Here is a 16001-nt window from a genome sequence, read left to right as displayed (position 1 = left end):
TGCAGGCACTTCTGAATCGATCGATCCTCTGGCCACTCGTGTGCTGGAGGACGGACAGGATGTACGCGATCTCTACTTCCGCTCCGTCCTCCAGCTCGCGACGCCTGCTGCTCTCTACACTACAGCTAGCCTTTCAATTCTCATGTCAGCAGAATCAGTGTGGCCATCTGTCATCACATTACCTGGTCCTGTCATCGCTCTTCAGGCAATCGTATTGGTCAAATGCTTCAGTTCTTTGTCTTGGGGCGGCCGCACACCAACTGCCTCAAGACAAGCATCATGACATGAGACAAAAGACGCAGGCTTGCTTCGTTCGTGATTCAGACTCGAATCCGCACACCGAAGTAGCACGTGTCTGCGTCTTATCACATCTTCTCTAGTTGATGACATGACGTCATGCCGATAACTTGAACGGGTGCTGCCCCTTGAGTACTGATGTCTGAGTCTTGACGCACAGAAAGGGAACATGCCGAGTCTTGCTGCACGTGTCTGCAACATGAAGCTGACGTCAGCATCATGACTCAGACCGGTGTGCGGCGGTTTTCATAATCTCATTCGTTTAAACTGTGCTCCTTTCTTTGCATCATGTGGCAGATATCGTGTCTTGACTGTTACATATCTTGACGCATGCCGGTGTGCGTCCTACCTTAGGTTATGATGTCTGCTTACTAATTCAATTCCTCCACAGTAAGACCCTAACTGCGATCACAACTCATTGTAAATTAACACTGTAATCATCCAGGACCTCAAGCGTCAATCCCCTGTTTTATTTCAAGAATTCATCATGTACCAACACAGCTTTGTTTACACGAAACAAGTCCTTTTATTGAGCTGTTACATCAGCGTGTGAAAGTATACCTGCCAGAATTAAATTTAGGAACATCAAACCTAATTGCTTCTTAATCCCTCCAGATGGCTCCATGAAACTTCAACAGTGGCAGACTAGAAATTATCAAGTGGAATCCAAAGAGTTCTGAGGATGGTGTAAAACACTCAGAATTACTGGGATGTTGGATTTTGTCCATCTTTCGGTATTACGACATGACGCCAGAAAGTCTGAATACTGAAATCAGAATAAACATTTGTTGCTAGGCAACGACTCGGTAAACACATTCCCGTGGAAATGAATAAAAGTAAAAGTAAAGCTATCCCTGTAACAGGCCGTGAAGGCCCATAGGGTTGTGAGATGTTGAGGGTCCCACATTATCTAGACAATCGGCTCAAGGATGGGGTAAGGTTGTTAGTCTTACGCGCCTGCCGCGCTTTACTCCCCAGGAAATTTATTTAATTAATTCCTGGTACTCATTTATGTTAAAGGCTGAGTCGACCCCAGGGCCATAGTGCGGCCGAAAGGATTAGGTCAATTGAAATAATCCAATGATCTCATCGGGACTTGAACCCGCGACTTTCCGGCTTGTAGCATAGTGCATCAACCAACTACGCTACCGGGTGCCTCCCGTGGCAATGAATATGCAAGCAAAGATAAAAAAATTCATTCCTACGCAACGGCGCTATAACCACACCTTCCGAACAACAGAGAGACAGTGTTTTCTACGTGGTCCGTGCAAAATGTTTATAAATAATATTTCAGTTCAGAAGAGTCGGTCGAGTTTCGAGACGCCAGCCTGCCGGGATATGAGTTTGGGAGCAGAGCAATTGAATTGAGTTGCAGTTGTAGAATAATGACAAGAATATAATTAGGCTGCGAATAGAAGTATTCACGTGTCGTTTGAAGTCACAGTGAGACGGTTAAAAATCCGTTGCCAGAGTACGACTAGTGAAGACTGAGAGCCTGGTGTGTGTGTAATGGTGAACTGTAAAGTGTGTGGATCAGCAACAGTGCCGTAACTGCCTGCAGGTCCGAGTGGGGTGCATAAGGTGACAATAAATTGATTACGGGACCCGTGCACATCCCCCAAAACGTGACAGTATTCTAAAAGCTGGAGAACATAATGTTTCGGAAACTGGATCCCTTCCCCTCACCTGAGATCGGACACATCCGAGTTACATGTTTGTCCATGCGGACGTCAAGTAACTCTTCACAGCGTGGTGCTTCATTAATTAGGGACACGGATAACTGTTTCTCACCGGTGCGAACATGTCACTGATAATCACTCAGCTTTGTATTAATCACTGTCAACAGTAACAGCATCTATTTCGCAACCCATGAACAATCACGCCGCGCCATAGCTGAAGCGGTTAGTCGCTGGCTTCCCACCGCGGAGGCCCGGGCTCAATCCCGGGTCTGGTCAAGTGGGATTTGTGGTGGACAAAGTGGCGCTGTGCGGGTATTCTCCGAGTACTTCGGTTTCCCTTGCCAATTTTCATTCCACCAATTGCTCCACAGTCACCCTCACCTATCACCTGGGGCTGGTACAATAGGCCAGAAGTGGCCGCAGTACAAGGGACTTAGTCCCACCCCACTAGCAATAAAAAAATTAAAAAACCACGAACAACGCGAACATCATTCAATGCATAATCTTGCATCTTTATGGCACAATATATTTGATAATACATAACATTTTCTATGGATACTTTTACGAAATTTTAAAATTACAACATGATATTCGAACGAAATGTTTTTCTAGCGAATCCGTTTACCGACTATTTATCATGAATTTGAATACGTTAAGACTATTAGCATCCGATCACAGGCGCCGCACGGTCTGATGCATGAATTGGCTTCGCTCGTTCGAAAACTGGAATCGTGGGTTTGAATCCCACTCAAGGCATGAATGTCTCTGTGCATTTATTCTCTGTTTGTGTATTCCTGCGTGTAGGTAGCGACCTTACGACTGGCTGATCCCCCGACCAAAGAGTCCAACCAACTGTGTGAAAATGATTACGAAAGAGGCCAGGGCCCAACAAAAGGTTTTAGAGCCATTGATTAACAAATGTATGAATGAATAACAAGTAATAAATCTCCCGCGTAGAAGACGGTTAAGTTTCGGCCACAGAGAGCGCTACGCTGTGTTCGCTACGTACGCGACGTACGCTGTGTACACTCTGCGACGCGGCTAACATAGGGAACATAGCGTACGTAGCGTACGGAAGTCTGTGTGGCCAGTCACATTGGCAATAAAGGGAGATATTTTTCTGTTCGTATAGCGAACACAGCGTACGTAGCGCTCTGTGTGGTCGAACCTTTAGAATACCTCCGCCGTAGCCCGCGAGTAGTGTAAGCTTCCGAAAAGGGGACCCAATGCCTAGGAGTACAATTGGGCCACCTTGTTCCTGGGGGACATAAATACAGGGACCTGAACGGCCAGGTTGAGGGTTGAAAGCAAGGCTGACCAACTTGTGCTGTGAAATTACTGTTGATAAATCCAAAAAGGCGAAAACCGGATACATCTGGCAGAATATTCTAAGGAATGCTATGTCTCAAAATGGTTGCTTTTCTAAAGATGGTAAATGTACTTATTATCCACATTTAATGGATAGATTGTATAATTATTGGAGTTAAATAAAAAAAAAAAAGATGGTAGTGAACATGCAATATACTCGTATTAATAAGAATGATATTTGAAAGTACAATGAACATTCCTCTGCAAAACCTGAATGCACCTCCACAAATATCATACTCTTTTTATTTTCAGGGATGACGTCAAAACATATGGACTTCCAGCAAATCACAAAGTGTGGTTGGAAGATTTCATATTAATCATTCGCAACCCTCCCTGTGCCTCAGACTTTCCAGTTTCCTTAATGCCTGTTGGGAAACTGTTAGCTACTTAGTGTAACCAGTCTCGGCGCGTGTCTGCTTTTGCTCCTCCTTGAAGCAGCCTTATTACTGAAGGAATGGGAGATCCCAGAGCTAACTAATTGCTTTCTGTTGTTTGGCCTGTAAAACCTAAATACAGACACAGCTTAGGCTTCCACCCCCTCCTCACGCTGATCATTTCAATGTTGCTTCTTGGTGTCTCACACGCATGCGCACTACGGTTCATCACACAGCAGAATGTTATTGATGGTACAGTAGTGAAGAATCCCTTCGAACATAAAGTTGGAAAGTCCAATAATGTGGAATTAATCACGAAACAGTTCTGCCTCGGCATTTTACCTCCTTTTCTGAATTTTATTCTATTATGGCAGTACAACCCTTTGCTGGGCTTTGGCAGCTTTTTCAGTTTCCTTATCTATACACAGTCGGTAGGAATCCTTGACGGGGATCAGCCCGTCGCAAGGCCTCCACCGACATGCAAACAACACAAGCATTGAATAAACCCACACAGACATCCATGCCACGAGTGGAATTCGAACACACGACCCAAGTGTCCGAGCGGGTGAAGACAGTTTGCGCCTCAGGCTGCTCGGCCGCTGTGGTCGTCCTTCTGAATTACAAGGGACAAAGACGTATGCAGTAGGTGCCATGTGGACACATATATATGTAATGACATAAAACAAATTATCAAAGCGGAAATTAAACCTAAGAATAACCTCAGTGGTAACCACTGATAAGAAATAGAAACAAAGGCAAAATGTAAACGCAAAGCTATTCTTGTAGCAGGCCGTGGAGGACCACTGGGCTGTGCGATGTCGAGGCTCCCACATTTTCAAAAATCGGCTCGCAGATGGCGGTGAGGCTGTCAGCCTTATGCACCTGTCGCCCTTTAGCCACAGGAAGGTTCCTGATACTCATTTCTGTTAGAGGCTGAGTCAATCCCCGGGCCATAGTGTGGCTGGATTAGGTCAATTGAAAATATTCAATCACCTCATCGGCAATGGAACCCGCGACCTTCCGGCTTGTAGCATAATGCCTGAATCAACTACGCTACCGCGTGCCACAGAAATGAAGGCGAGTTCGAATTATTTCACGGGAACTGCTGAGATCTGCTGCGAAAGAAGTTACTAACGACTGTAAAATCACGTGATGATGTGAAGCTTAAATTAACTAGAGCCAAAGGCACAAATTTCTCCACTCTCTGGATGGAAATGTAACAGTAAGCGTTCAGAAGTACAGGTTGCACAGAACTGGAGAGTAATCTGCAGAGGAGTGTTTCCAGAAATATTTTTCTGACGTCCATCGACCCCACAAACGAGTGACGCTGCTCTTTGGTTCGAGTTCAGTACGGTACCGACAGTAAACACTTCGCCGCGGATGGCCTGATCTCGTCAGCTGCAACTCCAATTCATTTTGGACCTGTGGAGAGAGCATCCTGCTGGTGCCTTTACGTCTGTATTGGGCTTGTAACCCGGGGAGACTCGGTAACCTTAGTAAGCCACTCAGAATTAATGGGTTTTCGGAATTTGTCCATCATCCGGTATTCTAGAAATTGTAGACACCTACTCTGTTGAGTGCCTTAGAAAGACCTAACCTCAGTCACCGGACAATCCATGTCAGAGTAAGATACAGAGTCAGAGTCAATTCACGACTGGCGGTTTACAGCTGATCAGTTCGTCTTGGCGACAAGCCCCTTGAGACACAGCAAGCGAACTATACCAACCTAGCGACCGCCGCTTGTCGGCGAATTTAGTGGCAACTTTAGAGGATAGAGGGTGTCGCGTGGTTAGCGCAACAAATCCCCACAGCCGTTAATCTCGGTTTTCTAGACCGGAGCTGCTATTTCCTTAAAATAGCTCCTCCGTTATCTTCACGAGGCTGAGAGGCCTTTCCAGGCCCACTACTTCTCAGAAAATCTGGTAGTGGCGGGAATCGAACCCGGACCTCTGGACCTGTAGCCTGAAACTCTGACCACTATACCACAGACGCGGTTATGACCAGTAATTCTTTTCCAAGTGTACATTTACAGTCATAGCCTTTAAGTTACATTCTCACTGACGAGAGGATGGATCTGTCGTTTACAATTACTGCTGACCCTCGCCAGCGCAGTTGTTCTCAGGTCAAATTTACCGTATCAGATTCGAGACTCCCTGAACTTGGAAGGCCAGGTCGCCTTATTTATATCCCCCAGGAACAGGGTGGCTCGATTGTACCCCTAGGTACTGGGTTCCCTTCTCGTCGCCTCCTACGCCTCGCAGGGCTACGGTTGGGAGTACTAGACCCCGCCTTCATTACAGCTATTAGTTACCTGAGACCAGGCTAATTCGGAGGGAGGTAAACAATAAAAATTGTGATAAAGCACGCACATTAGTGTAACTAGGATAGAAAGGTAGGTAGAAATTTGTGCTACAAATCTTGCCAACAATTCTGAGTACTGTACACCAACGTCAGAACCCTACAGAATCTACTTAGTCAGTCAGCCAATAAAAATATCTGTTTTCAAAATTTACTGATCAATCGTAAAGAAGAATTTCATAAATTTGAGATCGGGTTTCAAAATAAGAGATTCATATTCAAGACAGAAGCGTCCTTCTGTATAGCCAGGTCTTGGAACCGGACGAGAGAAAACCATAATCATTTATCATTTGTGATACTCTGGCCATCAACACAACACATATTTGAAAGAAACCAATCTAGCTGTTCACATTTGCTTTTATTTAATAACTGCTATATGTTTCGTTCCACATTTGGGACCATCTTCAGGCAGTTTCATTAAATACGTCTCTTGTCTTTAAATATCCTAAGGTTCATATTAGTGTTAATCATTATAACTAGTGTAATTATAACTAAAACTTTAAATACATATTATAAATTTTTTAATATTCTCTCATCGTTACAAGGTAAAATTCTGTGGTATTTCTCGCGTATTGCAGGTAGTGCTTATTATCCGGGGTTCGCTGTTTTATTTCATGTGGTTAGGTGCTTCTCGCGTATAAAGTTATTCTTAGATTTTAGTTTTGTGTTTCTTATCGCCTTCTTGCATGTAATGTCGTCATGAAGTTTTTCTCCTCAGAGTTTGTATTTCCTTATTGAGTGGACGTTGGTTTGTGTGTGGTTCCATTTATCGGTTTCAATACGGACTCCTACAACACGCGACAAATAACACAGAACATTATATTGTAACTGCGGGAGAATTTTCAAAAACTAAAATCTTTTTTTTTTTAATTTAGCGATAATTGCGTGTACGAGTATTACAATGATTAACACTAATCTGGAGGACCAGAGTACCACAAATAATGACAACAATGCAAACAATAACGAGAAGCATTTACAATTAAACTTGCACGAGGTTCAAGGAGTAAGTGTAACTGTGACCAACCCAGTCATTTTTCAATGGCTCCACAGCCCTTTGTCGGGCCCTGGCCTCTTCTCCAATTTCGTAATCTTATTTACACAGGCGGTAGGACTCCTTGGACGGAGGGTCAGCCCGTCGCAGGGCCGCTACCTGCACACAGAACAACACAAACACAGAATAAACGCACACAGACATCCATGCCTCGAATGAGATTCGAACGCACGTGCAAGCGAAAACAGTTCATGCCTTAGACCTCAGGGCCACTGCGATCGGCAACTTCGACTAATTAAAATTAATAAATGCAGGAAAATGGTCACAAGACATTCCGTTTTCTCCGTAGCGAACAATTGTCTCTTCGAAATGGATCTTAAAAAGAAATAGGGCGTGCTGGTACGTGCTGGATTCGTCTGGCTCAGGATAGGAAGAAGTGGAGGAATCTTGTGAATAGGGTAACAGACTTCCGAGCTCCATAAAATGATAAGAAATTCGTGAGTATGTGAGAGGCTAGCGGCTACTCAAGAAGCCCTCAGCTCCGTTGAATTACGTAGAAAAATATATTGTCCCTAACTGGCTGTTCTCTCATTGTAATTAAGTGAATGAGATGCTGAAATTACAATTTGATGTTCCTATCTACAAGTGAACTGGGTTGCTCTGGGCCGGACTGTCACCAGCGCATTCAATTAACCTCAATTCAATTAAACTATTCGTTTTCCACTGTGCCCCACCACATATTTCGACGTTTAAAATCTCTGAGCTGACGCTCCATCTCATTACGGCTGTGTTACCTGATCATTTCGAATCACTGTCTGTTTCTGTGAGCCACAATCCTAATCATCACTAAAATCGCTCATTCCCTATTGTCAGTTGTGCAGGACGCCAGAATGAGTGAAGAGAAATGTTGCAACCTTGAAGTCACATGTTAGATACAGATATGACGAATGAGGAGAAACATTAGCGTGTCACACCTGTGCAGGAAACTTCACAGGCGAAATGTCCTGTGTAAATGTTTGAGTTTTCCACTGGCGTAAAGAAATCAAAAGTATGTTGAGAAAATATTTCAGTAACTCACTAATGAGCCGGTCACGGTAGCCGAGCGGTCTAAGACATGTACTGCTTCGCTCGCTTGGAAACCGGGATCGTGGGTTCGAATCCCACTCAGGGCATGGATGTTTAGTTTGAGTGTGTGCGTTTTTCTGTGTTTGTGTACAGGTAGAGGCCTTGCGACGAGCTGATCACCCGCCCAAGGAGTCCTACCGAATGTGTAAGATTTAGAAAAACCGGAGTGAACGGAGAAGTTCATGGAGGTAGGTCTAGGCCCACCGGGGCTGTAGTGCCAAGGAAAAAAAAAACTCACTAATGATGTAGCAATCTACTTCCCCCACCCCCTCGGCACTACAGCCCCGGTGGGCCTAGACCTACCTCCATGAACTTCTCCGTTCACTTCGGGTTTTCTAGATCTTACACATTCGGTTGGACTCCTTGGGCGGGTGATCAGCTCGTCGCTGTAGACAAACACAGAAAAACGCACACAAACATCCATGCCCTGAGTGGGCATGGTTTCCAAGCGAGCGAAGACAGTACATGCCTTAGACCGCTCGGCTACCGTGACCGGCTATGCCACTCTCTTAATTGCGTGTATTTAGTGTTGCTTTGTGTTCCTTGTGCTCTGTAGAAACACTACATTCACTTGTTACTACGGAGCTGTTGCCTGAGCTACTGTCTTGCCTCCCCCCCTTCCTCCACTACGCAGGGCAGAGGAGACTACAGAACAATAGTAAAGATGGATATAAACATTAAATCGTCTGGCTTTCAAGATATAGAAGCCAGAATTATCAGCTAAATTAGCGTATGTTACAATAATATTGTGCATATTTGCTCATAGCAGCAACTGTGGAGCCAGAGAAACAGCCACTGCTAGCGAACGGCTCTGAAATAATATTCGTTTCTAGGCAACGGCTCCGTAAACACTTTCTCGCGGAAACGGATACTCAACAATAGTGGTAACGTTGGAAACGGTGTTTTCTACTCGGTCCGCACAAAACGGGAGTCTAAGAAAAAGTGGCTCTTGGAAAGGCCCTGAGCGCGTGAAGCTGAAGAATCTCCACTGTTAGAAGTCGTTGCCAGGGAACGGCTGGTGAAAACACAGCAAGCTAGAAAACAGCGTGTGGTGTGGTGATTTGTGAGTTGTGGGGATTAGCGACGGCGCTGTAATTGCTTGTAATTCCGAGTCATGTGGTCAATAAATCCAAAATCCAATTATCCAAAACCCCGTCGATAGTCATACACATTTTCTTTTTTATTGCTAGTGGGGTGGGACTAAGTCCCTTGTACTGCGGCCACTTCTGGCCTATTGTACCAGCCCCAGATGATAGGTGAGGGTGATTGCGGAGCAATTGGTGGAATGAAGATTGGCAGGGGAAACCGAAGTACTCGGAGTAAACCTGCCCCAGCGCCACTTATTCCACAACAAATCCCACTTGACCAGACCCGGGATCGAACCCGGGCCGCCGCGGTGGGAAGCCAGCGACTAACCTCTTGAGCTATGGCGCGGCCTTAGTCACACACATACTACTTCACAATACCGTATCGTATTGTATTCAAAATGGCATCCACAAGTAGCAGACATTAATACCATGGTACCCCCAGAAGAAACCCACCAGCTTACAACTGTCCAATCTGGGCAGCTGCAAGCATCGCTAGTGCGCGCATGTCTCTTGCGTCCTCTTCGCAACACTGAAATTTAATTGGTTGCTTTTACATGACGAGCCGATCACGGCAGCCGCGCGGTCTAAAACATGATCCGTCTTCGCCCGCTAGGACGCTGGGATCGCGAGTTCGAATCCCACTCGAGGCATGGATATCTGCGTGCGTTTATTCTGTTTGTGTTGTTCCGTGTGTAGGTAGCGGCTTTGTGACGGGCTGATCCCCCGTCCAAGGAATCCTACCGTCTGTATATGGATTAAGAAACTGGAAAAGCGGCCAATGTCCACAAGAACTGTAGAGCCATAGGCGGGTATTACAAAATGAGTAACGTATCAGAACTTTCATATCGACAAAACATGACGTCATTTTGCATTTCTGCCTCTGAATACTGCATGAACCCGCACACAAAGCCGTTATACACTGATGCAAACTCACGCCAAACTTTGATATTAACCACAGGCTGTGTTCCTCGCGCTTACATCTTAAAATTTAAATACAGAAGGAACGTTCCTCATCACTAAACTTTCTTTATGTGACAATGTGAGTCTCGCGACCATCTTACGTGATATACACGTACAGTACTTGTAAGGAAACACTTCCATTAGGTTGTGCAGAATATGTGGCTCTGACAATGCGGATTATGGAGAGTTCTATCTTCTTGGACATGACGCCGTGTAGTCCGTTGAAATTCAATCGATGTTTCGGCACCTTAATGGTCGAAGAGTAAGCCACGCAAGAAACCAGCATGAAGCAGATATCTGATTATTTTTCGACGCTGAAAATGGAGTGGCAATCCTCCGAAACGTCGGTTGGCATTCAACGTATTATGAGAGGATGTAACATTTCGATTTCTTTTAATTCATGCTCTGTGCTTGCCTCCTGCAAGTGGCCACTCTTCAGTAAATTATTCCCTGATAGATTGCAGGGCTAATATTTACCATGTAAATACAGAGTGTTTCACGACTTGAGGGAATAACTGCAGGAGGTGATTTCCTATGTCTTTGTGATCAAAAAAGTTCATACAAACATGAGTCCGATTTTCGACGGTTACGGAGTTATGACCGTTTTTTCATTCCCGTACACGCCCTCGTGTGAACCTCGTCTGTCATCTGGCAGGTTGCTATTTTTAGCCAGCTACAGACAGGGCGTTCTCGTTATCTCGGCACTTGAGAGGTAACTAAGGCTTGGTATGTCCGGCGTGGTTCACAACCGAGCGGCAGCCTGTATTGAGGCCGGCGGTGACATTTTAGAAAATCAGCTTTAAGCACCAATAAATTCAAATTAAAGGTAATTTCACGAAGTTAACTTTACATTCATACTTTAAATGTATCATGTATTATGCTGGTTTATTATTTTGTTCCGTTTATTGTCAGTAATCGTTACCTTCTATTCTGAGTTTAAAACGGTCATAACTCCGTAACCGTCCAAAATCGGACACATGTTTATATGAACTTTTTTGATCACAAAGACCTAGGAAATCACCTCCTGCAGTTATGCCCTAAAGTCTTGAAACACCCTGTATTTCAGTTTTTAAACTGTAAAGCATTCCTTCTGTAATTCAACAAAGCCAATCCTTTCTTAAAATACACTAAAATATATTTAATTATCGAGGAACGAATAGCACGAGAACATACACAACTAAAGCGAATGATACTAAAAAGGAGAACTGAATCGACGGCTGAAAAAAAGATGGGATGAGAATATCCTACAAAGCAAATTAACAACAACAACAACAACAACAACAACAACAATGATGATGTGCCAGAGAATACAAAGACAAAGTGTACAGTGCAGTGGTCTCCCCGAATAATAAGTGTTGCCTGACGATGGCCCATGTGCAGTCGAAACATGTAGTAGCAAGGACGACGAATGAATGTAGTTAATGACATTTTAAAATATTTAACAAACAATTTTAGTGAATTAAATATATTTTAGTGTCTTTTAAGAAAGGATTGGCTTTGTTGTATTGCAGACTGAAAAGTTTAAAATTTAAAAACTGCACCTCAATGCAACAGGATTCTGAAATACACGCATAATATTAAATACTAAAATATTAGTAATTTCTAAAAAAGAAAGTGTTAATTTATACAAAATTTCAATCGTAATAAGAACTGCAATATATCTACAGAAAATTAACTCTTTTTTGGTAGTGTAGAAAACGTGCTCAGAAAAATTCTGACGCTATGAAGGTACAAAAATTGATTTAATGAGTTAGCTAACTGCGGAGTTCTTACACTCACATGGTCGGACAGACGTACTGAAGAGAACAGCTCAAAACATTTTCTCTGTGAGATCCCATCAAGTTTCGTAACAAATTACTTCCATGCAAGCAATAACCACAATTTTATTTGTTCTGAACAATGCGTTTTGCCTCTTGATCTATGTTCGCCTACCCTACTGTTATATAGTAATGGCCACTATGTAATCATACAAGGCAATTTACTCGTAATACGTCACTGGCTCTCACGATGCTGCTGGAGTCTGCAGTTTTGAATTATTCCTTCATATTGCATTTATTGCGTTTTCAAACTTTTCCATTTTTGGCGGTGGCTCAACTGTTTTTCAGCACAGTTACGTATCTGCATAGTGTTGTCTGCGCTTAATTCTGGTTCTGACGTCATCAGATTGTTATGGAAATATTCCTGTCATCTCTTTTAATGCTCTTCCTTCCCACCAATAATCTGTCAATCAATTAATCAAGGTTCATAAGGTTCAAGATTCTATTAACTTATAAAATTCCCTGGTCTGATTTTGGTTCATTATACGTATGTTCTGTTCCTTGAACTTTATATTATCATATCGTCCCCTCTTTCATTCTATGTGCCTTTTCTCTACCCCACAGCGTCCAGACCAGCCCTTTGACCCTTCCAACCTCTAATAGGTATCTGGGGCTCTTTCCCCGAGGCTAAAGCCAAGATCAAGATTTGAGGAGTTATACATCCACTCCCCCACTCGTCTCCATGGCGTGGTGTTTCATTAATAGACGACAGGTACAAATTTTTTACCTATACATCCACTCCCCTATACGCTTTCATGGCGTACTGCTTAATTAGTTAAGCACATCAACAACCTTATACCTTTTTACAGGTATAACTTCACCTTTACTGATGACAAAAAGTCTGTCCGTCCGTTCGCACGAACCTGTTTCTCTCTGACGTACGAAGACATGGTAAATACATATGATCCAGTAAATGTTCTTTGAGAAACAATCCTGGGAATATGTTAAATTTGCTGTTGCATACATGGGTTCGAATCCAAGTAACCCCATTTCACTATTATTGCTTTCGTAAGAGAAGCACTGGACCAAGATAACAATGGGTGCATAACCATGGTAAAAGATAAAAGGTAAAGTTGTTCTTGTGCTTAGCTGATTAAGCACTACGCCATGAAGACGTAGGATGGAGTGGGTGTATAGGTCCACGTTTTCTTGATCTGGAGCTAGTTGGAGGTGAGTGCTCAGACTCACGTCCCGGCCTCTTTAACCTCGGGTATAAAATCCCCGGTATCCCTTACATTCAACAACCTGCAAGTGTTGAAAATAAATTTCGAAGAGTAGTAAAACTATTTTTCATCATTGTAATAGACATTTTACTTCGTTTAATAGAGGAATTAAGAAAAACATTTTTTTTTATTGCTAGAGGGGTGGGACTAAGCCCCTTGTACGGCGGCCACTTCTGGCTTATTGTGCCAGCCCCAGATGTTAGGTGAAGGTGATTGTGGAGCAATTGGTGGAATGAAGATTGGCAGGGGAAACCGAAGTACTCGGAGAAAACCTGCCCCAGCGCCACTTATTCCGCCATAAATCCCACTTTACCAGACCCGGGATCGAACCACGGAAGCCGACGGTTTATTACAGTGTTCACAGAAGCCCTCCACTGGTCCCTATCCTGAGTCAGATCAATCCAGTCCAACCATCCCATCCTATCGAAGATCCTTTAATAATAACCACCCATCCGCGTCTTGTTCTCCCTAGTTGGCTCTTTCCTTCTGGCTTCCCACCAATGTCCTATTTGTATTCCTCTTCTCCCCCGTTCGTGCTACATGCCCTGCCAATCTCATCGTCCTTGATTTTATCCTTCTGATTATACTTGGAGAAGAGTACAAGTTATGAAGCTCCTCATTATGCAGTTTTCTCCGAATTCTAGTCACTTCATCCCTCTTCGGTTCAAATATTTTCCTCAGCACCCTATTCTCAAACACTTTCAAGTCTATGTACCTCCCATATTGTCAGAGACTAAGTTTTACACCCATACGGGCCGCGCCATAGCTCAAGCGGTTAGTCGCTGCTTTCCCACCGCGGGGGCCCGGGTTCCATCCCCGGGTCTGGTCAAGTGGGATTTGTGGTGGACAAAGTGGTGCTGGGGCAGATTTTCTCCGACTACTTCGGTTTCCCCTGCCTATCTTCATCCACCAATTGCTCCACAATCACCCTCACCTATCATCTGGGGCTGGTACAATAGGCCAGAAGTGGCCGCAGTACAAGGGACTTAGTCCCACCCGACTAGCAATAAAAAAAAGTTTTACACCCATACGGAACATAGGTAAAATTACATATCTATAGCTCTACAGCCCTTTGTTGGACCTTAACCAATTTTCAGGCAAAATTGCAGATTTTTATATTATGATTTTAAAGCTTTTAGATAGCAGACGAGAAGACAAAAGGCTCTGGTCTGAATGGTAAGAAGCATTACCCGAAAGACCTCCTCAAACACTGAATGCTAACAGCCTTCAAAATATTTCGCTTCTGCCCTTCCAAACGCGACAGCACGTCTTTCTCACTTAGCTGCCCACTTTCTCGCAATGAAGACGGAACTCAGGACGCGTGCAGAGGGAATGTCAAAATGAGGGAGGAGTAGTTTGAACAAGATGACGGGGAACACTATATAATGGAGGATACGTCATTAGCACTCTTAATAAAAAACAGCAGGGCGGTCAAATCTATGTGACAGATGGGCCATGTAGCACTGACTCCTTCAAGTCAAAGTCAAAATTATGTTACGACCGACGGTCAGCCGGCCAGTCGGCCAGTCTGTCTTTGAATAAAGCACTCATTTGGGGCTTAGGACCAGATTTCTATTACTGTCAGACAGTTGAGGGTTCGTTGATGTGGGACGCTCTCTCTGACGAGTGGATGGGTCTGCCGTTTTCAACTGCTGCTGGACCTCGCCAGCGCAGTCATTCTGAGGTCTGAGTCCCGTGGGACTCGTGACCATATTTTACACTCTCAGTTTCGAGACTCCCCCAAACTGGAAGGCCAGGTCCCCGTATTTATATCCCCCAGGAACAGAGTGGCCCGGTTATACCCCCAGGCACTGGGTTCCCTTTTCGTCGCCTCATACGACCCGCAAGGCTACGGTGGAGGTATTCGTCCCCGCCTCCACACGGGATACTAATTCGTACTGAATCTTATGCTACAACCGACGGTCAGTCGGTCAGTCTGTCTTGGAATAAAGCAACCATCTGGGGCATACGACTAGATTTTTATTACTGTCAGACAGTTGCGAGACTGTTGATGTGGGGCGCTCTCTCTGACGAGAGGGCGGATCTGTAACTCACAGTTGCTGCCGACCCTCGCCAGCACAGTCATTCTCGGATCCGAGTCCAGTGGGACACGCGACAATATTTTACTGTCTCAGATTCGTGACTCGTTCAAGTCAAAGTCAAATTCACATTGCGACTGAAGAACAGTCAGTCAGTCAGTCAGTAAGTCTTGGCGTCGAGCCCCATCTGGGGACCATGACCAGATATTTATTACTCTTTGACAGTTACGGTCTTATTTTTGTGGGGCGCCCTCTCTGACTAGAGGACGGGTTTGTCTTTTGTATATGCTGCTGGCTCTTGCCAACGCAGTCTTTCTCGGGTCCGGGTACCTTGGGACTCGAGTCCATGTTTTACTGTCCCAGATTTGAGACTTCTCTTTTTGTCACATCCTACGACTCGCAGGGTAACGGTGGAGGTATTCGACTCCCGTGACTCGTTCCTCTCTGCACGACTCCTTATATAGGCTGCCGATAACCATGGAAAATTTCGGTTGTCACAGAAGCGTGCTTACCCAGCCGTTGGCTAGCAATGGACTTCCGCTCTGCTTCCACTATTAGGGCTTTCAGGCGTTGTGTCACAGTATTTTAATAGGACACCGTGAGCTAACGAAGTGTGAAGTGAACCGAACTTTTCTTTCATACTGATAATTCTGTGTTTCAGCCCTAACTGTGACGTTTTCTT

The sequence above is a fragment of the Cryptotermes secundus genome, unplaced genomic scaffold (assembly GCF_002891405.2).
Source record: "Cryptotermes secundus unplaced genomic scaffold, Csec_1.0 scaffold667, whole genome shotgun sequence".
Lineage (NCBI taxonomy): Eukaryota > Metazoa > Arthropoda > Insecta > Blattodea > Kalotermitidae > Cryptotermes > Cryptotermes secundus.
The sequence above is the reverse complement of the archived record's forward strand: the minus strand, read 5'-3'. Positions refer to the sequence as shown.